The 25,499-nt window shown below is 41.9% G+C and overlaps 1 protein-coding gene and 1 long non-coding RNA gene across 2 annotated transcripts in view; one reads left to right on the forward strand and one right to left on the reverse strand.

Moving 5' to 3' along the window:
- The window catches only part of LOC117248459 (uncharacterized), a 68,102-nt gene extending 51,183 nt beyond the window's left edge, over nt 1-16,919 (forward strand). The window contains exon 5 of the long non-coding RNA XR_004500915.2: nt 16,794-16,919. This is a non-coding gene — a long non-coding RNA (uncharacterized LOC117248459). The remainder of the gene's footprint in view (nt 1-16,793) is intronic.
- The window catches only part of meis1b (Meis homeobox 1 b), a 90,746-nt gene continuing 79,792 nt past the window's right edge, over nt 14,546-25,499 (reverse strand). Inside the window, exon 13 of the mRNA XM_033613569.2 lies at nt 14,546-16,492. The gene's annotated coding sequence lies outside the window, so the exon portion shown is untranslated. The remainder of the gene's footprint in view (nt 16,493-25,499) is intronic.

Below are 25,499 nucleotides of genomic sequence, written 5' to 3' on the forward strand. Positions count from 1 at the left end.
CACAATGGAGCAAATCAGGACACATTCCTCCTGATATCTGATTATCTTCTGTGAGTGCTTTGTAGTAGAAGTACGAGTGTTTCACACACTTGCAAACTAAACATGCTGGCCCTCATGGAGGTTACTGTAGTTTAGTTAATGTTAAAGGAACAGTTCACCCCAAAATCAAAAATACATATTTTTCTTCACCTGTAGTGTTATTTATCAGTCTAGACTGATTTTTAACTGTGATTTGCCAAGTGTTGGAGATATCGGCCAAAGAGATGTCTGCCTTCTCTTGAATATAATGGAACTAGATGGCACTCAGCTTGTGGTGCTTAAAGTGCCCAAAAAATGCATTCAAAAACGCAACAGCAATGTCTCTTTGCAGAAATCATGCCCCAGTTACTCAAGATTATCCACAGACCTACCGCACTACACCTGCTAACCGTATCACTGTGCAGAATCAAGCATGCACCCACTCATGGACTTGAAGCTCGTGCTTGTGACAGCGCAAGTACTAAACATTAATGGTGTCCTCCTTGGCTGAGCTGTAACATTAACTAGCTCAGTGGTGCTAGGATGCTTTCTTCTGCATGGTGATAAGGTTAGCAGGTGTAGCTTGGTAGAAAAAATAGTTCCTATATGAAACTGCTCACAACAAGGTCTGTGAACCAGGTGAGCCCGGTCTCATTCCAAAGTCATCAAAATCTGAGGCTTGGGCTTCGACTTGCGGCTTCAGAAACCAACAGAAAAAGGTGTCCTTTAATGTCAGCATGATACGCGTCTGGTTGCCGTTGTAGTTTAACGGCGCCTGGTGGCGTCAGGGGTAATGCAGCAGGACAAGGACTTAAGTGAAGGAGACCAAAGTCCGAGTGGGGCGGGCAGGAGGTGTGGTGGATGGGTCCAACAAACACCGACTTTCACCTGAGAGAGCGGTGTTCGCATACCATAAGATTCTAAAGCCAACGTGGACATATGAAGACGACAAGGTCGGCGTCAGAATGAGTTGACAAGGTCAGAATTTCAAGAAAGAGACAGTGCTGTTGAGTTTTTCAAATGGCACCACAAGTCGAGTGCCACCTAGTTCAATTATACCTGAGAGAAGGCGAACATGTCTTTGGCTGATAACTCTAGTACTCAGCAACTTAGACCAAAACAATCTAGACTGATCAATAACACAACAGGTATTTTTTTGGGTGAACTGTCCCTTTAAGGCCATGGCAGAAAAAGCTGTAGAATATTCTCTTCATAACTTATAGCCATTCTCAGCTGACCCTACTTCACGTCCTGACTCCTGGCAAACTTTTCCAACCACTTAATTCTGTCTTTTCAGCTCTTAGCATTCATTTCTGATGGAAGAACGGTATAGCCATCTTACACACATTTACACGGTTGCAGAGCGTCACTACATTGCAAAGCATTACATCATGTATTCTGGCTATTAATCTGTGATAAATCAGCTGCTTTTCTGACAAGTTGACATGAATTATGACGCTGTTCATAATGCAGGCTCACATGGAAAACAATGGTGCTTGTGTTTTAATGTGTGTTGTGTGCATCCGGTGTGTGTTGCCATGAACACAAACTCGGGCAGTCATATTGGCGGACTTCAGTTAATGAGCAGTTTATATGATAATAATGGATATTGTTTGTTAATACACAAATGTGAACTGATCATTTTGTCACTGATACATTGGATCAATTTTGTGTTTTGATGGTTGCTGCTGAACAAAAGTATTTAGTAAGGTATTTGTGTCTTTGGCTCACCTTGGGCTTTTGTGGAAAAGGGTGAATAAGACAGACAATTCAGTTCTTCTAAAGCCAACACTGTACAGATGTAATGCCAGACTGTGATCCAAATCCAAGCATTTTTTCTGGTGGTTATAGACTGTATTTAGTCACCTGCTCGTGCTAAGTGATCTACGAAACACCTACAAGGTAATTAGTGAACCAAGATAGTATGTAGCATGTTGAATTGAACTCACTTGCACTTAATTTACCACTTTGTGATGGCAGGCATGTAACCAGATGTGGAGATCTGTCAGTATGTGTTTAGAATACACAATGTGGGCCTTGTTTACAGAGTCTTGTGCGTTGGGATTTCTTCATCTTGATAAAAGTCTACTCTAATTACACTGGCACTGGTTTTATCAGCCCATGTGGTCTCCTTGGTGAGCGAAGATGACGCTGATAGCTTTTGGTTTTGCCCAGTACAGGAACAAACTGTCATCACACTTTCCTCACATGGTAATCTGTTTTGTGTTTGTCTAGCTACAAACATCGGACATCATATTCTAATAGAGATACTGCAACAGAGAAATAGATTAAGAATGCATATTACTGTCATTTGTGCTTGTTTCTTCCGGTTAGATATGGAGACACATGTCAGAGAAGTTGAGTTTTAGGCCCGAAACAGGGAGAGATGTACAGTGTTCCTACTTTATCATTTGAATTAGTTTGTTTACTTATGTAACACCACAGCATAGTGAATATATCTTGTAAAAAAAATACAACATTACAGCCTAGTACTTTCAGGGTTGGGTAGCAACAGACTATATGTAATTGGGATAGTCACACAACAAAAGCTCACAAATTTTTGCGGCTTTTTAAGCAGCTTATATGTTGCAATATTTCCAATGTTTGATTTTGAAGTAATCCAAAAGAAGTCCCAAAGTATTCAGATTAGATTGCATTTTTTGTGATCCAAAGGATTATGTTACTAATTACAAAAATTGTTATGTAATTTTTATTTAATAAGTGACTACATCTTAAACAGGGTTTCCCACAAATTTTCATGGACAAAATTTCAAAACTTTTTTGTGACTTTTTTGGGACACATACTAAACTTTTCAAGACTCCTTACAACATATATCGCAAACATAACTGTGTAGTATATTTTATAAAAATACAAACACATGTCAGCACACCAGAAACTGCTTCTTTTAGAAATTATAATCACATCACCACATGATGTTGCGGGCACCAGCTCTCCACAGACATGACGTATTTTGTATTTGTTCTTCTGTCCAGCACCAAGTATTTATCGTTTTTGGATGTACGTATTGTTTTTTGAGTCTTCATAGTATACTTTACTCCAAATGTTAATTATTGTATGAAACTTTATCAGGAACATTTTCCAATCTCCAATCAAAATAGTTTGTTATGTTTATACTCACTTCAAATACTTCCAACTTTGGGCACAGTCATACAAGCACTTACAGTGTATCAGTGTGGCACTGGATTTCAAGCATGAGGGAAAATAGAAATGATAATATTATCAGCGTTTCTTAATGCGTTTGAATATAAACTCGCTGTACGCAAGGCTGAAATAACAACGCTGCAACATAATAATGTAGGCGTATGCTTTTTAAGCCTTGGAAGTGGACATGGAAGCCAGCAGTGGTTTTCAAACTTTTTGTGTCCAAGGCACACCTGTACTTATATCTGTGCACAATCACTTCTATAACGTCTGTTATCACTCTTGTGATGACATAAGACAATAAAACTAAGAAGATAGATAGACAGATAGCTTTCGTGGTACTGTCTACTTTCTGTAGTAGGTCGTCTTTGTTGGTGCTTTACTGTAATTTTCTCCGTATAATAATGCGATCATTGCCCCACCCACGGCTTTCTCCTTTTAATTGTTACCACCCGTCACACTGGCTGCCAGTCAGGGCTTTTGATGTGTCACACACTTATAATCCCCACGCACAAACAGCGTCAAATAGGTTCCCTGTTAAGGTTTTTTAAACTGAATTACATTTTTTAGCAATAGTTTACCTCTTTATGGGGAAACGAGCGCACACAACATACTGATACAGCCAATTAAAAATTAATTCATAACTTTTTGCGTAGGCCCAGTTGAGTATTGGAAAAACAATGTGTGATTATCACAAAATCCCACGGAACACATGGATTCGACAGAATATTACTGTAACAATTAATTTTATTACACATAACAAAATTCCATGACTTTTCCAAGCCTGGAAAATGAGATTGTGAAATTCCATGACTATTCTGGATTTTCCATGACCTTGGAAACCCTGTTCAAAGTAACCCAACCCAACCTTGTATTTGTATACGTTTTATATTTCATTATTCATCATTGTGTGTTGAATTTTTTTGTTATTGTATGACATGGCAGTACTGGCTGACATTAAAAAGCATTTATGATGAATCCTAAAACAAATTCTAAAATGTCAGGTCTTGAAGAATTCTGTCCTCAAAAGATTTATTATCTTATAGACAGATATGATGACCCCTCCTTTCAACCATAATGTACCTGATGTTCATGTCAGCAATCAGTATATGACAGTGGCTGCCATTTTGTTTTTTTAAAATAGCAGATATTGTGTTTGGAACACCACGTGTATGCTCACATGTCGACACATGTAAATGCACACATTTCCAGGTTGCCTCTCAGGTTACCTCCCCACACAAGTGCTTCCTATTTACCTTGAAATTGTATTTGGTTCATTGGCATTCCATTGGGAGGTGGTGACCCTGCTTAGCCTAATAAATTCAGCTGTGTTTTAGTCAGCTAACACTAACAGACCTCTGCTTCATCCATCATGGAGCTTAACAATAGCCATGTCTTCAGCTGCTTCTGCACTGCTAAAAGCTTTTCATGTAAAACCTGCAGACCTGCTGCTGGGTGTGCGTTAGTGGTTGTGTGTGTGTTTGTATGTGTGTGTGTCCTGGGGCCTGCAGCTCTCTCTCAAACCTCTTATCAGATGGATGTGTTTGATATCTCGGCTGCCAAGGATTTCCCACATATACATAAACAACCGCTGGCAGGTTGCACCGACAGAGGCACGTCGATGAAACTTACATGTTTAGGAGTTCTGTTTCAGTGCTCTCATGTCACCCACTTTCCAGTTCAGTCTTTCCCATAACCTATTAACAACGTAAACCCAGTTGATGAAAAATGGCTTCATATTCCATTTTTCTCCGTCACTGACACCAGAGCTGGTTTATTTAAAGCAAGGGAGTGCGTGAGCAGCAACGCACTGCCCAGCTCGAGTGACGTCTTCATTGATGTCAAGCTAGCCGGCACTTTGGCCTATCAGTGTCTCAGGGGGCTGAATCATGCATTTGCATAACAAGCCGTCCCTGTGACACCAAACGCCTCGACAGATGTCAGCCCAGTGAGGCAAGTTTGTCATGTCCGTCCATAATTTCTGAGCTTCTCTGGTGCTTTGTTCTCTGGCTCTTTCTCCGCCTTTACAATCGCCGTTGTTATTTTCGAAGTGAGTCACGTCTCATCATGGCCTTGCTGGAGTCATCACAGTGTTTGAGGAGTCACTTGACAGTCGTAAACATCATGTGAGGACATCATTAAACCAGGTCATTTTTCAGGGGGAACGTGTAAAGTTTCATACTCGATTTTATTGGAATGAAAGAACTATTTTATTTTGGTTCCAGCTAACAAGTCATTGGGGGTATTATAAACTGTATATACGACACATTATGAACTGCAGTAACTATTTTCCTTTTACTGTCTGTGAAAAAGTGTTTTGTAAAGCTGCTTCTTGGATCATCAGTGCAGACAATCTTTATCTTAGATGCAACTTCAGACAAAAATCATCTGGTTAAGCACAAATTTCTAACTTGTTTCCAGCAGAAATCATCTTGCTTTAAATTTTTTAGAGAAGTTAATGTCTATCCTAACAAGGTTTAATAGGACAGATTGCTCCACTACAAAATGTGGAAGAATTAAAATTAATTTTAGATAACAAAAGTAGATTTGCATTTGAAACAAGCTCTAAAAATTTAACGTTTTGTGCAAAGGTGTAGGTTTTAAGGAGGACAGGGGACACGTTTCCCTCCCAATAAAAATAAAAACATGAAAGTAGCAGAAGACTTTTATTTTTAACAAAATTAAAGACATTTACACCATAAATTGATGCAGAAAATGCACAAAGTGGTGCATAAAAATTCACCAGAATGCAGAAGATTAAGTGTGTGATGCTCAAAAATTTTGCCCTGCTTGATATATGCGCTCTGGCATGTTGAAGTGAAACTTGGGGCCTTGGTTTTGTGGACTCAGTTCCTGACAAAGTGACACAATTAGATCATTTTGCAGTGTTGTAGTGGTAAATTAAGTTGTGCTATATTGTAGTAAACGTTGCATTTGTTACAATACAGCTTAAAGTTGTAGCAGATGTGGTCGTGGTATTTAATCGTGGCAGGAAGCAGTACTGTTTCTTTTTTCTGTGAGAACTATACTATCTCTGCCTTGCTCTTTGCAGTAATTATCCTTTACATCCTGACTCAAATGCCACCAAACATTGCTTTTAGAAACTGAATTGAGGGATGAATCAGCCCTAAGCACCACCGTCTCCACATCTCAACATCTCACACAAGGCTCATGAGGAAGAAAAAAAAAGTATGGCAGCTCAAAGACTCTCCTTCATATTTGGTTGGAATAGTAAGTGGCCGTTGGTGCTCCCTGCTGTTTTACGTCACAGGGGAAACATCTTTATCACGGCGTATATTATTCCAAAACACAGCTTCCTGCATGGAAACGACCCCCCCCTCCTCCTCGTCCTCAATTCGCCTGCCTCTCTGATAGACTACATTGCTTCTTATAAACTGTCCATGGTCCATAAATTGTGCAGCGCCGAGCATAACACTGCACAGTGTTGGCCTGCAGGGACACGCATATTCAGAGCCCCCGCCTCTTCTCTCTCTGCCCTGGCTGAGATTTGCTTAGTAAATTGTGCGATGAGTTCCCCGGGTTTAGAGAAAAGACAGGGAAAGAATTGGCGTGAAGACAAGTTAAACCTGTCACTCCTCTGTGAGTGAGTGAGTCAGCTTATCATACAACTGTGCAGAGAGCAGATGTCACATTTATATGCTTTATATATGAAAAACATATCTATAATGTTGGAAAAGATAAGTACTTGCCTTAGCACTATAGCGTGCAGTAGTTGTGCTGAGTTAACAGTACTTACTTTAAAATGCACCACTAACAAGCCCCAAGTCAGGCCACGTACTCAGGTGTGCAGCTCCTTATTTTTACTTTCAGGTGTTTTGAATAAACACCCTCATAATTATAAAGAGGTTACATTCACAACAGTCCCATACTGTGTATTATGTAAATGTTAGATTAAATATATGCCATTGCATTAATGTGACAAGTGGCTCGTGACTCGTGAAGTTGAAATGCAACATGGCCACCGTTTCGCCAATCTGGGAATCTGCTCATTCACATCCTGTCATACTATGGAATAAATTATGTTAATAAAGCCCTACATATAGGATTTAAATATTTTAAACTTTGGCAGCTTCTTGTGGTAGAATAAAAAGACACTTCCCCCTCGCATCCAACTGTCAGACACTTAGATTGACATGTTAACATAGCCTGCATCAGCTGTTAGAGGATTGCTTAATTTGTTGACTTAATTTTAAACATGCTGTAAATGTGTAAAGATTTTACACAGTAGGAAACATAGATTTAAAGCATGACATGTAATGTGCATTTTAGAAATGACTGTCTTTACTATCAGTAAAAAATGTGGTCTATAATTAATTTTGGGCGCAATTGGCAAGAAATAAAATGACTCTAGAAGGGGAATTATTATAGTGCTGTAATACTGTAGTGTCACTAATGACCATCAGAAAGATTTATGACTAAATGTCTCTTTAAAAGAGAAAAACAGAATGCACACAGGGCAATAAACAACACATCTGATACCAAAATCAACATCTGCGTTATGCTGAACAGTTTAAGTAACTGGCAAAGCTGCAGCACAGAGGCAAATCCCTCAGATCCACAAAGATCAACATGCAGACAGAAGCGACAAAACTGGGTTTAAACGGGAGAAAACAGAGCAGACAGATTAATCCCAACCAAATCAACAATTACACACAAACTGTACAGAAGAAAAAGTTGCTCGAGACGCTTGGTGAATAAAAAGCAACCACAGAGAGAGGAAACTGTACTCAGAGAGTGTGTGAAGGAGCTGAAACTCTCACAGTAATCAAACTTTTACTTAATTAGAGAAAAGTGTAAAGAAAGTTGAATCACAGGGGATGGACAGAAAATAGCCTGCTGCAGAACACTGCATGTTTTCACTTTATATACTGGTTAGTCCTATTACTGTGTCCACCTCCACTAAATAAATCTGAACTGAGGCCACGCTTAAATGACGTGGTCAGAGCTGCTTTCATTGTTAAAGTTGGCCCTGCACACACACACACACACACACACACACACACACACACACACACTCACACACAGAGATTTGAAGCTGCATTTCCAGCAGGCACAGAGAAACAGAGACAAAACAACAGCAGCGATGAAGACGCACATTGTCACAGTCAGAGGGTGGAAACCGGCTGACAGGGTGAGAGGGCGAGGAGCTGACATTTTCCTTTACCCATCACTGATGTGAGGCTGATGAATATGCGAAATGGTGGCACATTCACAGCCTCGCTTCTATCAATTACTACAGTACAGCGAGAGCGTGCAGCAGAGAATATTTTACAAACTGTTTCCATTTCCAGCTTTGTTTGACTAAATCCCAAATGCAGATGTTGCTCAGTGTATAAAAATATGACTCTAATGTAATGATAATATTCCTCTTTTGGAAATGGCAAATATTTCTCTTACTCACTTGAACTTATCTTGTGATATAGTTTTAAATGCTGCATTTAGTTGCTTATCATTCAAGCAGCTGCTACAGTAACTTCATCTTACACTGACCACCCCTTTCTCTAAATAATAAAGCTCACTATGTAACTTACTTTTTCTTTTTCTTACAAGCCAACAGTATCTGAAAAGCACCCCCACCACCCAAAACACATCTTGAGATTGCAGTACAGATTGGATTGTATGAGGAATGGTGAAGTAGCCTCAACATATAAATAAACTAATGAAAGACGTGGCTCGGGGCCAATACTTTATCAGTATTGTGCCGTGGCTGGAATTCAGCCTCTCTGTCCTGTCTCGACTTGCTTCCTCTCTGTTTACTTTCGGAGGCCAGGCAGTCAGTCCCTGCAGCCGCTCAATGGTGCGTCTGTGCGCGCAGCGAGGGCGGCACTTTGAGTCGGCAGAATTAAAACTCACGAGCTAATTGATAAGGGCAGGATGCGGACGCACATGATGACGTCTCAAAGCATGGGTCTTAATTTTAATCAGATTTTGCATGCGTAAAACATGCAGGATAGGGCTACACTAATAATAATTTTAATAATGCTAATTATTACAGCAATATAATGCCCCAAAATTCGTTTTACTGTAAAACCAGCGACTGAATAATTTCCCCAAACTTCCTAAAAAAATATGACAGTAAAATTTTATTTTCACATATTCAGATTAAATGGTTGGTATTAGTGACGTCTCTTGTAGAAGCAAACAATAGCGCCATTCTTCTGTCAGCAGTCTCATGTCCCGGCAGCGAGGATGAAGGTTATTAGTGTCCACAGCTCTTCTTCTGGGACTCGAACCGCCACCAGAACAGCTGAGTCACTGTCTCAGGCTCCAGTGCATCAAAGCTCTGGGAGAAATTGAGGAGTATTGGAGGAGGAAGGGAGGAAGGAAGGAAGGAGGAAGGAGGGGGTGGTGATTGTAAATAAGTGTTTACTTAAAGGTAGACACTTCATAAGCAAAGTGTGGAGGAGGTTTTCTACTCTGTGCCAAAGCTGTCTTTATTATCATATCCATTAGCAGGTGGAGGGCGAGTATAGAAGGGGGGTATGTGTGGTGCGTGCGTTTAGGAGGAGGAGGAGGAGGAGGAGGAGGGGGGTCGCTATTATTGGATCCGGCCTCACCAGGTGAGCTGAGGAGCCGACATCCCCCCCTGCTCCTCTGGCCCTCCTGCCCTGCCTGGCGCTGCCAAGGTGACCTTCCACAGAGGCAGGAGAGGGAGGCGGATATTCAGGAAGGTGCTGACAGAAACATCTCTGGTTATGAACCAGCCGCGGTTTGCTTCGCTCCTCTGGAAAGGTGCGCTGCCAGCCGCGTCTCCCTCCCCGCAGCAGGAGCAGCTACCAGGGAAAACACCGAGGCCAAAAACATGTTATCCCAAGCACCGGATGTCTCTGGTCATAAGCTGGAGAGTGGAGAAAACACACCGCGCGCCCACAAAACATCCCTGAGCTCAACATCCCCGCTCTGAATAAGCCGTGCGTAATTTCCCCACAAACCAGTCGCCGCGGTGTTTACCTGTTACCCGCCTGCGTCTCTCTGAGCCAGGCTCTCTGTCACTGCCCGTGTGTGGCACACACTAGTACGCATGTCTCCAATCCCTGGCCCTCATATCCACACTCATACCTGCTGACAGGCCCCCCTTGTGCGCCATGACGCGCAGCGCGCTCACTGCAAGATTGCAGAGCGTCACCCAGCAGCCGCAGCCGTCGCCTCTAAACTAAATAAGGTTTACACGGCGCCAGGGGATGACTTTTTTTCTGTTACAGAACAATTTTAACGCTGTAAAGAAGTTTCTGAAATATTCCAAAGTAGCAAATAAATCTATAATTGCGTTATTTTACTTTTTCTCCGGATAACTTTTTAATTTGATTTATTTATTTATCCAGAAACAGCAGAAAATATGGTCATCTTTAAGATCCACTACCTTAATTTTAACGTGGAAATAATGTTGCATCAGTGCTTTCTTTTGTGCTTTTACTTTTTTGGGCTAAAACCTCTAAATCTGCTCTGTCGGCTCAAATAAAAATAACTCAGTTTATTTCAAAGATGACTTTTTGATATTGTAATTTAATTGTCCGTCCTTCCCAAAAGACGCCATGTGTCCTCTTTATTGAGTATGACAGAGAAATCCTTGTGATAGCAGATTTGTTTGGTGTGTGTGTGTGTGTGTGTGTGTGTGTGTGTGTGTGTGTGTGTGTGTGTGTGAAGGTGGGGGGCACTTGAAGTTACTCACGTCACAGTAATTACGTCGGTATTCCTTATGGTCGTTTGGAAAGGGAGAGTATCGCATTCAGTTTGACGCGGGGGCCTCAGTCAGTCGGGCTCTGAAACTGGATCTCATGACTTCATCCCCCAACACGAGCCTCTGCAAACAGCATCGTGTGGCCCGGATGCTCCAAAACTTTAAAATCCAAATCTCACTATCTTTGGCGCAACAAAAAAATCGCCCAATTCATAAAGTTAGAAATATTTTCCCACCACAATCTCCTGTTGTTTCCCTCTCTCCACATGCATAAGGTCAATTTGAACGCTTAAAGCACGAGGGCGTATTGTTATAGATATGTTTAATCATCACAAGTTATATGACCACTGCAAGACGGATGCCCAAGAGCCTAAAGCTGTGCGCTTTAATTCAGAATCTCGTTTTTCAGACTTAATGGAACTAATAACATAACACTTAATCACGTTACTTTCACTCTCCTCTCTCCTTTGCATTTCTAATTTTTTATCTGCAGTGGCTTGGGGTTAAACAAATGAAACGAGCAGTTCCCCTCCTCCTCCTCCTCTTCTTCCTCTCCTCTCTGTGAAACCTCAGAGGAGAGCAGACCAAACGTTACTTAGCCTGAACGCAGAGAGGCTGCAGATAATGAGAGCCTGGTTGCATTAAATGGACAAACAGCAATCCGGCATCTCCTGACCCCTCGATGCTCCTCTCGGCTCCATTGATCATCCCCCCTTATGAGATAATGCAATTACAAACATCAATAAGGAGCTGCGAGGGGAATCATTATGTGGTGACAGTGATAAATGATGCTGCAGAAAATAGCGGGCTCCTCTCAAACAATCCGTGCGCCCAAGGGGCTTTTGAGGGCCGGGGCCCCGTCGCCAAGGAGACAGATGACATCCAAAATGGCCCCCGCTCAACAGTCCTCCTCTCTTCTCCTTCTCCCCACCAACAGATTTTTGTTTTTCTCTCCCTCCTTTCTTTCCTCCTCCTTTTGTTTCCAAACCAGCTGCCGCGCGACCTTTGAAGGTGGAGTTTTTGGGGGGTTTGGGAAGTTTGTCCTGTGAGGCGTTTGGGTGGCTTCTGTTTAATTCGTGTCTGTATTGATTTCATAAAGTAGCTCAGATATTGGCATGTCATCTCGGCCATGCGTGTATTTCCTGTGTAATGATTTCCGCTTTGGAGGCTGTAGGAAATCGATTGGTTGAGTATTGTTTGTGGCGCGCTCGTGCCAAATCTTGGACTATTTCTTGCTTTATTTTGTGGTTGTGAAGCGGCCTCGTTGAAGCCTGGAGAGGCCGGGGTGGTTCATCTACATAATCTGCACATTTTATGACGAACATTTAACACCTGGCTCTCTGGAGGGAAATAAAGGAAAATAAAAAATATGTAGCACTTCGATTTGTGCTCATGATTTAGTCATGTAAAATTAACGCATAACCTGCCATTTTAATTTGATTTAATTTTTAAAAAGCCAATAAACTCTGAAGTAAAACCTCCGGTGCTGCAGCTGTTGTGAAGCATTTTTGTTTTTTAGAAATAAAATATCCGCATGAATAAAAAAAGACAAAAATATTTGACGCAAAATGCTGCATGCTTTTTAAATTTAACAAGAAATAAAGATAAAATTCAAACAAAATTTCCACTCAGCACACAGTGAGAGAAACAAACAGGCCCCTGCGTTCAGCAGCCGGTGACAAAGCAGTGATTAGAATTAATAAGCCTCTACACATTACTGCCGCCGAGCTTTGTCATGGCTTGTAGTGTAACAGAGAACATGAGGCGCACGCTTACTTGTCCAAGTTCCCCGTTTCAACCATAAAGGCGCATAAATATCTGCGTTGTTGTGGGAGGAAGACAGGCCTGTCCGGGCACCTCCACTGCTCTGGAACACATTTCTGCTCCATTCATTACTCTGACAGTTCACTCCGCGGTCACTGTGTGTGGAAGACAGAGAGGGCTGGGTAGGCCTGCAATATCATCATTAACTTCAAGTTAAGTTCTGACTCTCAGCTTTTGAAATGAACACAAGTCAAACTTCATATAGGTCCGTGCATGAGGAGAAAAAAATGTGTAAAACTGTAGAAGACAAAAACAGAAGGCAATTTGCATTCATATCTCTGCAGAAATATATAGGTCAGCTGTGACAGAAATGTCCCTGAACATGCAAAAACACAATCATGATAAAGTTTTTACAGCTGATAAAATAGAAGACAAGTTGCACCAGTGCTCGTGATGAAAACTGTCTTTATATATTAATGCATGCATATAATAATTAATTAATAAACAAGGAGTTGACTCTGAAAAATGTTTATTAAAAAAAATGTTAAAACGTCACTGAAATAAAATGAATTAAATGAAATTATTTCAAGAATTTAATCAAATCAAATGCCTTTAAAAAAAATCTAGTAGGCATTAGTGACTTGCCTTTTATTTTTTAAAACAAATTTTACCGTCCTATAAAGAAAATTTCTGAAATAAAAAGGCAAGAAATTATTTCACCTGACTGGCATATTTTCCAAAAAAAATATTAAAGAAAAATCTGCATTTTATATTAAATATAAGACCGAACAATATGCAATAGTGCGTTTCTTTTGAATTTATCTTTGCAGTGCGCTCTTGTTGCTGCTGCACTCTCTTTGCATCTTGCTTTAGTGTTTCCACTTTTACTAAACTTCCACAAGCGTTTTTTGTGCGGTGCACGTCCGTGCGTAAAAGGAGAGCTGGTGCTGCATGTGCGCCATCTCCAAGCGCCTGTGCCCCGGACAGTTACCAGGCCTCCCTAAAGAGGGCAGTCAAGCATGGGCTTTCTGCTCTGTCTCCACAGCTCCCAGCGGCCACAGGCTCAGGAATTCACATTTCACAGCCTCGGATTTTCCAGCCATGGTGGAGAGGCGAAGCAATTAAAACGTCGCCTGGGTTTTTTAAGAGCGTCTTTTTTTCGCCCCGTTCTTCTTCTTCTTCTTTAGTGTAAATAGCATTCACTTCGGCAAAGGCAGTAAAAACACAATAGTTGCGCGGAGGAAAGATAGAGAGGGGGCATAGAGGAGTATTGATTTACACGCGCATATTGTTATGGATAAAACAGACTCTCTCTTGTTCGGGCTGAAAAAAAAAACCCAAGACACTGACTTTGGGATTCAGGGCTGCTCTCCGAAATGTATCAATTAGACAAAACTCGCTCGGCTCCTCTCGTCTCTTCTCCTCTGTCGGCTCTGCCTCTGCCTCCTGAAGTGCAGTGTTTCCCGGAGACAGCGTCGGCTGCAGAGCGCTGGGCTTCAAGCGGAGCCCTTTGACTGCGGGCAACAAGGCGTGAGGGAGAACTAATCTCCCCATTTACATGTTTGTAGCAATTTTACCTAAATGAATTTTAATGCTAAATGAAGGATAATTCGCTTTCTCGCTGAGACCCTCTCTCCTCGCTTCCCTTCTCCATGTGTGAGAAAATTACAGCAGAACGCATGCATTAACTGCACATTATCCACAGCAATGGGAGGAAGGTTGACTTGTGCATGTTTCTTTAAGTATAAATGGACCGCTGCTTTTTTTCCCCTCAATGGACATGAAAACATGTTTGTGCCTAGTTCACTTGCAGGGTTTTTCCTTAAATTATTTGTCATATATGTTCTTATATGTCATATCTACGTGTAGGAATATAATGTGACTAGTTATGAGTTCTGTTATTTGAACAAAAAGAATTTATTTACAACACAGATGTACATATATACCCTTCAAAGTAAAAGCATAAGAAACATGACTTGTCTTCAAAGGAATCTTAAAGATGTGCGTAATACATGTTTGAAGCAATGGATAATGGATGCATTGATAACCCACACAAGCACTTATGCGCACACACACACATGTTCGTCCTCACATATGTACTGCCACACACACACAAACACAAACACACAGTGACTTTTACATTCTCTCCTGTCTGTTGATCAGCATTACATCATTGGGTTAAATCAAAATGAATTGACTGTGGTATAAATGGTGTTTTCCCATAGCTTCTGCCTCTCCCTGTTATCAGGCTGCATCAAACATTGAGGGGGGGGGGAGAATCCATTGGCTAGGCAAGTGCACGGCCTTGTGACATAAAACACATCAATAGGACACTGGAATAGACGTTCAGAGGCCCTCAATCACAGACACACATGGAGCAAAACAGGAAACAGCATGTTTGCGGGACACACACTTGTAGTTTCCCACCCGCCGTGACTTTTTTAGATTGTTTGTGAGAATTAGCAGAGGTTCTGTCGCATGTTTGTTAGCTTGTCATGATGTTAGCCCCAACATAATGTATCTGTCCTCATGTGAACAGAGTGTAAAATGGATAAAATGATGAAATGGACAATGGCATTTGTATGTCCAAAACTGTTAGCTTCTCAGAAACTGTGTTTAGCTCTGTGTCGTTGTGTTTGGAGTAGATCCAATGAGTTATAAGAGTTTCACGACCCCCAAATGTGCAGAGAATTCTTTATACCAATAAGAGCTTTTCATGTAGAGGAGCATATAGTCAGCTGTTATGAAAATGTTTTCTAAAAATCATCCAAATTAGAGTGTACAGGGTGTAGATACAGCAACAGTAACACAAGTTAGTTGCTCCCTCCATGTACGTGGATGGGCTGTGTGCACTGTATGTTTAAAAAAAGAAAGGCCTTAGAGAAATGACAAACTGATCGAATTGTCCATTTATTCACTTTTTTTTTCTTTTAAAAATGCATTGTGATTCAATGGAGGGAGGAAGGGGGCAGGAGGTCAAATTTGATGGAGAGACGGCACACACATAGTGTGGAAAGAAATCAGAAAAAAAGAGAAAAAAGTTCACATCCTTTTTTTAAAAAATCTATTAGAAACAACATAATATGCAGAACAATACAATAGCATTTACAATACTTAAATTCCCAGTTCTTGTGAGAGTCCAGCGTAATTTTACAACAGTATACAGTATATTTTCTTTCTCCACTTGCTTCCCAAGCTAGGGGTTGATATAGTTATACTTTTAATTTCTTTTCTCTTGCTTTCCCTCCTTCCATGTTTCAATCCACTATATTTTTTAAAGGGCACCTCTTTTGCTTTGTTAGTGTCCTGTCAGATACAGACATTGGCTTCTCCTTGGTCCAATTCCATCGTCCCAAAGAGTGGAGTGCTCTTCACAGGAAGTCTCTTGTTTGCCAAAGAGTCTAGAATATATCACCAGGTGCTGCATTCACCGAAGGTACAGGCAAAGGACACAGTGTGTCTCTCTCGTGTGTCGTCTATGCTCGCAATCGCAATCACAATCACTTGTAATGGAGGAATCCATGAGAACCTAGTGGGCAGTGGCAAGGGGGGCGAAGTCTAGTGTCCACCAGAGAGGAAGCAGGGGTCTGTCGGGACAGGGAGGGGTCATCTGGGTAGGACATAGTTTGATCAGCTGTGCATCACCGTCGCTGGATACATAGATAAGGGTTGTAGGCAGTCATGGAGGGTTTCCATGTTGCAGATATCAGCCAAATAAAATGTCGTTGGGTCTTGGAGGTGGACAGAGGGGTTGCTGTTGGTTGTCTTCGTCAGGAATTCAAGGAGTCCCGTTCCCATGCTCTGTAGGCTTCTGTGAGACAGGTGATCCCCTGGATTGCCCTGCAGTTCTGAGGAAAGAGAAGATCAAAATGGTTAATCAATGGTCAGGCTTGCATCACGTAAATGAGAGTTTGCCTTTGGCCAACAGACTTTAGAGTCTGTGATGGCTGATCAGAGAGAGCATTCATTTTAAAGTTTCTACCCAGACAGTATCACTGACTGCGTTTACATGCTCCAAATATTCTTATTCCAAAAAGGTAATATTCCTACTAAACTAAATGAACATTCCACTAATATTCCTGTTTACTTGCAGCCATGCATACTCCAATTAACGTGCCCTAACATACTGTATCTCATTTTTCTTTACAGTTTAGTTTAAAGCTTTCAAGCAGTGGCGGACTTGTTGGACCGTGTGAACACAGCCTCCTTCTTCAATTCCTTCAGTCACCTTCTTCAGCAGACAAGTGTTGCCATATCTGCACAAATCCAAAAGCCTGGTGACATCCAAGTCTTTCATAATATTTAAAAGTAGGGTTCTCCTTCCAACTGGGAATATGGGCTTTTATTTTGGGCATGCATCTCTACCCAACTGGTCCAGCCACGGAGTCCAGATTTCTCCTTAGTCACTAGTTCAAGGTCCACAGAGTTGAATCAGTTCAGCATCATACTTGTGTTTGTCCATGTCATTGAGCTAGTCTGTTAAGTAGCTGCCTGCCCGCTTAGCCTGACGTGCACCTCCCCAGAAATGTAACTACACTTTGTAGCGATGCAGACCTCCTGTATATTTTTGTAAGCTGAAGCATTTTAGGTCTTGTGTGTGATTTATCTTGGCTTCATGTGAGCAGAGGAAGTCTCCGCTTGTCGCTAGGCTAATACAATGTAAAATGCCATAGGCTTGTGCTAATAATGTTAGCAGGTTGTATTTGTGGGGAAAATGTGTCCAGATAAAGACAAGTGTTTGTCTGTGAATGCTGTGAGTTATAGTGAAGCTGATTTGTGTTCTTGTGTTTGATATTGTCGCTATTAAGTCATGTTCAAAGTGTGAGTAGAATCAACTGAACTTCACAGCACTTCACAGAAACCTGCGCCGCTGACTAGTGTTTTGGAGGTGTAACTGCAGAGTGACTTAGACACACCACCACACAAGTGTAAATGCTCACAACGGCATCTGCGTCATGTGTACGCTACGGCTTAGGGTCTGCCGCACAACTATAAATCCCACTTGAACATGCAAGACGCCATGTGTCGCAAACTATGGGAAAACTCCCAGTTGAGATGCATATTCCGAATGCTTCCGATACTTCTAAAGCCTAAATAACAATGACATATCCCACATTTGTCAATCTGAAAAAGCAACATTTGGAGTAAGGTCTATTTCAGAATACCTAAAGGGAGTATGCTATTTATGTGACCTGTATCAAATTCAGAAAAATGTTTGAAATTAGAAATTGCACCTTATTCTGAATGTAGCATTTTCCGATTAAGACGTGGGATATGCCGGTCTTATTCTGTTTTTAGGAGCATTCCTTTAAGATGTATACAGGGCACTGGGAATATGCGTCTCAGTCAGGGTTTTCACCACAGTTTGCTACACATGACTTCTTACCTGTTTACATCCAGCTCTGTGAGTTCTGATTATGCATCCATGGTTGTAGCCTATACCAACCAACTCACCAACAGTTTGAAAGGCTGGGGTACATACATGCCCAAAAGAAAAGCACACAATTCTGGTCGGAAGGAGAAAAACACCTACTTTTGATCATTATAAAAAAGACTTGGATATCAACAGGGTTTTGGATATTCATACACATCATAGCCGCAGGATGTATGCATAGAAATAGCATGAAACATGATGTACTGTTGCTGCCTCTGAAGAACAAGTCAGAGCTGTTGCTTTTTATGAATAATTCCAAACTTCCCACAGACGTATTTCACCATAACTAACAACAATCACCTTTTTTGTAGTAGTCAAATTATCACGGCAAAAACTTCAATGTACTCTCTATTTATTCTATTTCTGTGGACATACGTCACGGGAGCATTTTACGTTAATCAAAAGATGCATGGCTGCCTGTAAACAGGGATATTATTTTAATATTTATTTACATTAGCCATGTAGACAGCTTACAGGACTATTGTGTGTTTTGGAATAAGGGCATAAACCAGAATAACTTGTGTACATAAACATAGTTAGTTTTGTCCTCTATGGCAGTGGTTTCCAACTGGTCCATTCACAGGGTCCAGATTTCTCCTCAGTCATTAGTTCAAGGTCCACACAGTTTAGTATATCAAGTGTCATACTTGTGTTTGGCCATGTCGTTGAGCTAGTTTGCTGTCTCTGTCAAGTAGCTGTCTGTTATTCACTCACTCTACAGCAATAAACAACACTGCATAATTAGAGATGCGCACGATTAGACGTTTCAACTATTAAACATCCGCCCCCTTGCTAGTAAGCACCAGAAATATTAGTCAGTTAAATTAGTGTTTTATTCGTGTACAAGGCTGCTTAGCTGTCATGCAGCCTCCCGCCACTAGTGGGGGCTACAGAGCCGTCAGACAGCAGCCCCCCTCCCCACGGTAATGCTTGAGTAGTTTCAAAACAGCACAGTGGGAAATAGGAGAGATGTCCTCTTGTGAAACCAGCGTGGTTTGGCAGTACTTTGAGCTAGAAAATGAAAACAAGTTAGCATGTAGGCTGTGTCAGAAAAAAACTGGAGCAATGCGCAACCACATTCATTCCCAGCATTTGGATGTTAACCTGCATGGAACGACGACTGCTGCTGCTAGCGGTGCTAGCCACACATAGCCCAAATTGACATTGTTTACCCAGAGACGCTGTGATCCCGCCAGGTCTGAGAAGATAAGGCAAGACCTCGCAAGATATGCTTCCACTTAACTTTGTTGAAGGTAAAAGCTTCAGGAAGTTAATGCAATATGTTGAGCCTGAAAGTTCATGTTCACATTCATACCACACAGCACAAAGTGTCTCGTACTTCAGTGGCATTTAAAATCTGCCATGGTTGTTGAAGACTGTGATAAAGGGCTCTTAATGCACACAATATTTTTTGGGACAATGTTTTAAATGCTTAACAAAAAATTGTGTAATTAAAATTTTCGTTAAGATTTTAATTAAGACTAGTCTAAAAAAAGGAAAACACTCAGAAAAGAGTCAAAATTTAGCACACTTTATTGTTAAGTATTTGAAACATTGTCCCAAAAAAAATTGTGTGCATTAACCATATCTGATTTTAAATGCTGCTGAAGTACGAGACACTTTGCGTTGTATGAATGTGAACATGACGGCAACTCAGTCAAAAGTTAGCCTCTAAAATAACATCTAAAATGAATAAGTTGCCTCTCAAATGTGGGGCATATTGAACCTTGCAGATTATCCCCCACTAGTGGCGGGCAGCTGCGTGACAGTTAAGCGTGAATTAATAAAACAGGAATTGGTTTAGCCAATCATGTCATTAATCATTCATTAAATATGACAATAGATCACACCAGACTTCTGAAAGCAGACTCTCGTGTTACACTTTCAGGCCGATAGCACATGAACATGGCAGGACCTGCTGATAAGACCCTGTAGGAGTGGTATAGTATGTGGCAACTGCTGCAAACCCAACAAAGTGCTAATCTGGGTCAGAATACAGACCCGAGCCTGCCCTTCACTAAGACTGTGTGGATGTATGAGAGAGGGAGAGAGAGCATTGGAGGGTTTAGTGAGTTAATCCTACACCCTCAGTAATGCTACTTTAACAGTAGGAGAGGACTTAGAGACCAAACACACATGATCGACTTGAAGTGATACCGAGTCCCTGCGCTTAACATTTCCTGGATAATCTGTTTAACTGGACAACAAGGAAACTTAAAATTAGCCTTTGATTTATCTTTTGATTGATTACAGTCAGCGTCTGACTGCACAAGTTAAACTACTTCAGGTTAGTATTAATGTGAAATACAATTCAGTGTTGTTTTAAAGCTTTAATCACAAAATCTTAACATCACGTTACGTATCAACCGAAACCCCTTAAACTGATGTAGCCTGCCATTTGCCCTCAAACCACCTCATACAATGAAATATGAAGTAAAGAAATCCATCTTCACCCTCTTCTCTCCCTACATTCCTCTCTTTACAGCCAACAATAGCTGCCATCCATCTCCGCTGGTGGGAAGTCACCGCTGAGGAACCACGGCCATTGTTGTCAAAACCAAAGAGGAGAGGTGAGGCTCGCGGCCGCCCGTCACCTGAGAGCGCCCGGGGCCCGTCCACGCGTTTGCCACACACACACAAGAGGGCCACTACAGGTGACACAAAGGCAGGCGGGGAAAAGGACAATGAGGTGCAGCGGGAGGACAACAGAGGAGTGAACGTAAGGGCCCTCATTTGTTATTTCCCTCATCCATCAGTTTTCACCTGGGTTACTGAGGAGAATAGGTGCGGCTCGCGGAAGAGAAGGGTGAGCTATTATGTGAACTGTGCAGGCTTCAATTAGCTTCCTTTCAATGAGTGAGGTGGTAATGGTTACATATCTTTCTGCGCCTAATGGCATCAAACCCGTGACCTTTATATTGTGAAACATAACCTGTGGCAGGACACGCTGATCCATTAGCGATGCTAGCTTTAAAGGAATACGTCACCCACAAAAGGACCATTTATATATCAATTACTCACTGTGTGTTACCTTAAATTTTTTAAGGAAAACATTCTCTCTTTAATGCATTCCTCCACTGTGAACGGAGAATCAAAAAAAAAGGCAAACATTCTTCATGAATTGAAGTAATCAGGGTCCGCATTTAACAACAGTACCGACACGGTAATCGGTGAACAGCCGAGCGGCCGTGGTGGAAACAATGTGAAGATTACTCAAAAATGGCTCAGTTGACAGCAGCTACACTCGTTACTGTAAGTGACATTAAACCTTAGCAAGTAAGAAGCCAATAATTTATCAATACATGTAGACAATGATATTCAATATGCTCTGTCCACAGTCTCTCATCCACCGACACTAACGTTATGTCTTACACAACGACAGCACGCTTGTTCGGCTGATAGCGCATTGTTACTAATAAGCTCAAATGACAGCTGTCTGTATGTAGACTAACTTAGTTTGACACTTATCTTAAAATACTTTTAAACTTAGCTGCTGGCTGAGACAAACAGCCCCAACTCTCTACACCAGCACTAATGTTACCTGCACACAGTGAATCACAGGACAGGGCGACTGACTGATAAATACTAGGCTTCTCTCAGTATTGTGATGTCAGGAATATTATTTACACAGTGACTTTGCTGTTGTAAAAATTACGGTTGCTGCTCTAGAAACATCAATTTGTTTTATTTAAAATATTCAGTGATCCTGTTCTGAATTTATTCATTTAGAATTAATATTTTTCTGAAAAGCAATTATTTAGAAATGAAAAAGAACCGATAAGAGTACCGATCAAAGTAGTAGCATCGATAAAATCTTGACAATACCCATCCCTACTGAGCATACAACTGTATAGATGAGACTTAGGTTATACTGCACGAGTTTGTGACAGAAATGGATGTTTTGATATGGTTTTGCTGTTGTTAAATGCCAACCCTGATTGCTTCAACTCATGAATTAAAGTTAAACATTTTTGGATTCTCTGTTCACCATGGTAGTATGCAAGAAAAACAAAGTTTTCCTCCCAAATTTTGAGTAACACACGCTGACTAATTGATATACAAATGTTCAATTTGTGTGTGGAGTGTTCCTTTAATGCATCTCAGACCAGATTCATGCTTAAAGCAGCGATCCATTACATTTCCATACAACTGAATAAGTTGTATGGAAATGTAAATTTCTGAAAATTATTATGTTGTATGTTTCCTGCGGTTACAGAAAGAAAACTTCAGCAGCAAACCCACAGAGCACAAGTCACTCTTTGATTGACACGTGACTAAACACCACAGCTTTGACCATTTACGACAGAAAAGTTAAAACAGAACAATCACGAATCTGCTGGATTGCTACTTGAAGTTGCTGCTTGCATATGTGCCCCTGGTTAACGAAAGCATCCTGATGACTGGTGTAAATCCATGTCAAGTTTCTAATAAACGCTATGCGTGCTTGAAAGAGCACACATTGCTAATAAGGTTTTTCACTTAATAAGCCAATCAATACATTGAACTGGATGCCTCCTTTCTTAGACTCCGAGGGGGATTCCAGAGGGGCCAAATCAACAGGGACACACATTCACATGGACAATACGAGAGGGCACAAAATCCCCATCGGGACCTGTTTTTTCCCCAATGTTCGTTAATAGTAAAAGTTCATCCACCAGAAAGAGAAGTAGAGGGTGGGGGGGTGGGGGGAGGGATCTTGACCCCCCAGCAGAAGGTTAACAAATTTGTGCTTAATGATTGGAGCAATGAATCCTGGGACAAAGGGTCTCCAGCCGAGACTGGCAGCAAAGGGGTTACAGGCAGCGCTCACTCAAGCGTTCTGCCCGACATTTTGGGAAAAGCTGAGAGTGGGGAGGGCCAGAAAAAATTCCATACGCTCTGCGCCATAATTAATTCTTCCACCCTGTGATAACTATTGTCCTGAAACTGAAAATTACAGTTTTCAGGGGCCACCCCCGGCTAATTTCGTGGAAAAGGGAAAACAGGGGAGAGGAAGAAGGGAAAGGGGGTAAGGGTCATCCGAGAGTCATTCTCGTCGCTATCAAAGGCTCAGCTCGCTTCTGCTTCACTTGCTGGGCTTCATCTCGGCTGACAGGTGTATTGTTTCGCAAGGGGATATAAGCTCTGTAATCATCACTGGGTGGAAAGCATAACGCTCTTCACTAAGCAGGACTAATTGGCTTTAGTTTTAACTAATGTTTCAGTGTGACTGCTAGACACACCTTCTGTATCAAGGCTCAGCACTCCCCAGCACAATAACCGCTCAATTTAGCCCCGCGGTAACAAAACCTCAACTCTGCTAATGAAAATTGCTTATAAAATATAATGAACCTGTGCTCGCGTAATCAAATAAGATAACCGTTTCCCCCCCCTCCCGTAATAACCTATTAATTTAATTGGTCATGAAAGAATATAAGACATCACTTACATTTAATTGACCTAGAAAGGAAAGTAGCAATATTTGACGGAGGCAAGCTAGCAGCTAGCAACGGCTAGCTAATGAAGCTGTAAAAAACTGACTAGTCGTGAGGAAGAGTCGACATATTTCTGTCACCATCTCTCTCCCAGCTTCTATCTATTTCCCTCCCTCCTCCTCTTTCGTTCCTTCCTCCCTCCTTTTACTCCCTCTTCCCCCTCCCTCTTGTCGTTTACGCTTCTCTCGCTCGCCATCTCTTCATCCGCCCCTCCCTCTTTCTGTCTACCCCCTCTCCCTCTCTGTCTTTTTTCTTCCGCTGTCTACTCGTCCTCTCTGTGCTTTGCCCGTCTCGCAGAGGATTCCTCTGGTGGCCCAATTACGAGATTCAGCAGGCAAATTGAGGCTGTTTAAAGCAAGGTCTGCTGGGAAGGCTAGCAGCTGCTGGAAAGAGGCAGCTTGGACATGGCGAACCAGCCCTCATGTTTACACACTCACACACATAAACACAGACACACACACGACTCATTCTGAAAGCACAGCCTTTCTATTACCATGTCTCCCTGCATTTCAAACCTGAAAGATGCCATTCGATGTGAGATTTTCTGTCTTTGCTTTGGTCGTGGACATTTGTGACAGAAACAAGGGCGGAATATTATCATCGCCGCACGCACGTGCACGCACGCGCATTCTGTGGAGGGTTAATGGTCTCTATTTTTGTAAACTGAATAAGTCAAATCCATTGGTCACACCTCTGGTGATGGCATATTTAATTTGGATCTAGTCAATTAGGCCCAGCTAAGCTCCATACCCTGCTGGCTACCTCCTCCATTTTGCACTAGTTTGTGTCCCCTCCCTGTGCCAGGAGTAATCCTATTACCATACACACACATGCACATACGTACACACACATACACAGTTAGACAGACATGCACATTTGTACGCGTGCACACACCCACACATGTGCAAATGCATGTATTTCACATATGAATGTTTGTATGTGAGATACATGCACCCACACAGGTATACACACAGGTTCACGAACACAGACACACACACTAAACAATGATTTTTCTCACAACAATTGGACCCGTAGCCACTTTCTACACACTGTGCACTGTGACAATACCAAGCCTGTATACATCCAGAATTATGTGGGAGTCTATTTGGCCCTGGGGCGAGAGGGAGGGAGGGAGGGAGAGGGGGGAGGAGAGGAGGTGAGAGAAAGAGAGAGAGGCAGAGAATTAAAGAGAAGAAGAAAAAAGGTGTTTGTGTGAAAGAGATAGGAGGAAAATTGACAGTGAGAAAAACCACAAAGAGGGAGTGAGACAGAGCGAGCATTAGAAAGGCAGAGAGAGTTTGGGGGGGGGCGGGGGGGGGGCTCCTCTAGCTGGTTAGTGTGTGTATTAATGTGGCTCATGCATCAACAGCAACCCGGCAGATTTATGACACTTAAGGGGCGCTCACTTCTCTCCCTCTCCTTGCACCAGCGACGACTGCTTACATTTTTGCCAATCAGTCTGTTGCCATGGCAACGTCCTACCTACCTGCCCCCCCCCCCCCCCCCCCAACTCCACCCCACCCTCCTAGTCCCCTACTCCACCCTATCTCATCCCCACCTCCCCTGTCCCAACCCGTCCCCGCCTTCTTTCCTTCTCATCACTCCTCTCCTCCTCTTTCCTCTCTGCCCCATTCACCTTCTTTCTCCTCCTATCTGTTTGGCACACACACACACACACACACTAAGAATACATGTTTCATAAAAATATACTTTTAACATTACACAATTGTTTGATTTTCAGTCATTTTAAATTTCATACTCAAACATTCAAAAAACAGTCATTGATTACCATCAATTATTGTTATTTGTGTATCGTATGCACCCACACATGTTCAAACTATGTAGTTTTATCTCTCCCCTCTGCCTTTCTTCCTCACTTTGCCTTGTTTTTTATCCTGACAACCTTCTCTTCTTTCCTCTCCTCCCTGATATGAAGGATGTTTCGTC

This window comes from Epinephelus lanceolatus, chromosome 17 (assembly GCF_041903045.1).
Source record: "Epinephelus lanceolatus isolate andai-2023 chromosome 17, ASM4190304v1, whole genome shotgun sequence".
Classification (NCBI taxonomy): domain Eukaryota; kingdom Metazoa; phylum Chordata; class Actinopteri; order Perciformes; family Serranidae; genus Epinephelus; species Epinephelus lanceolatus.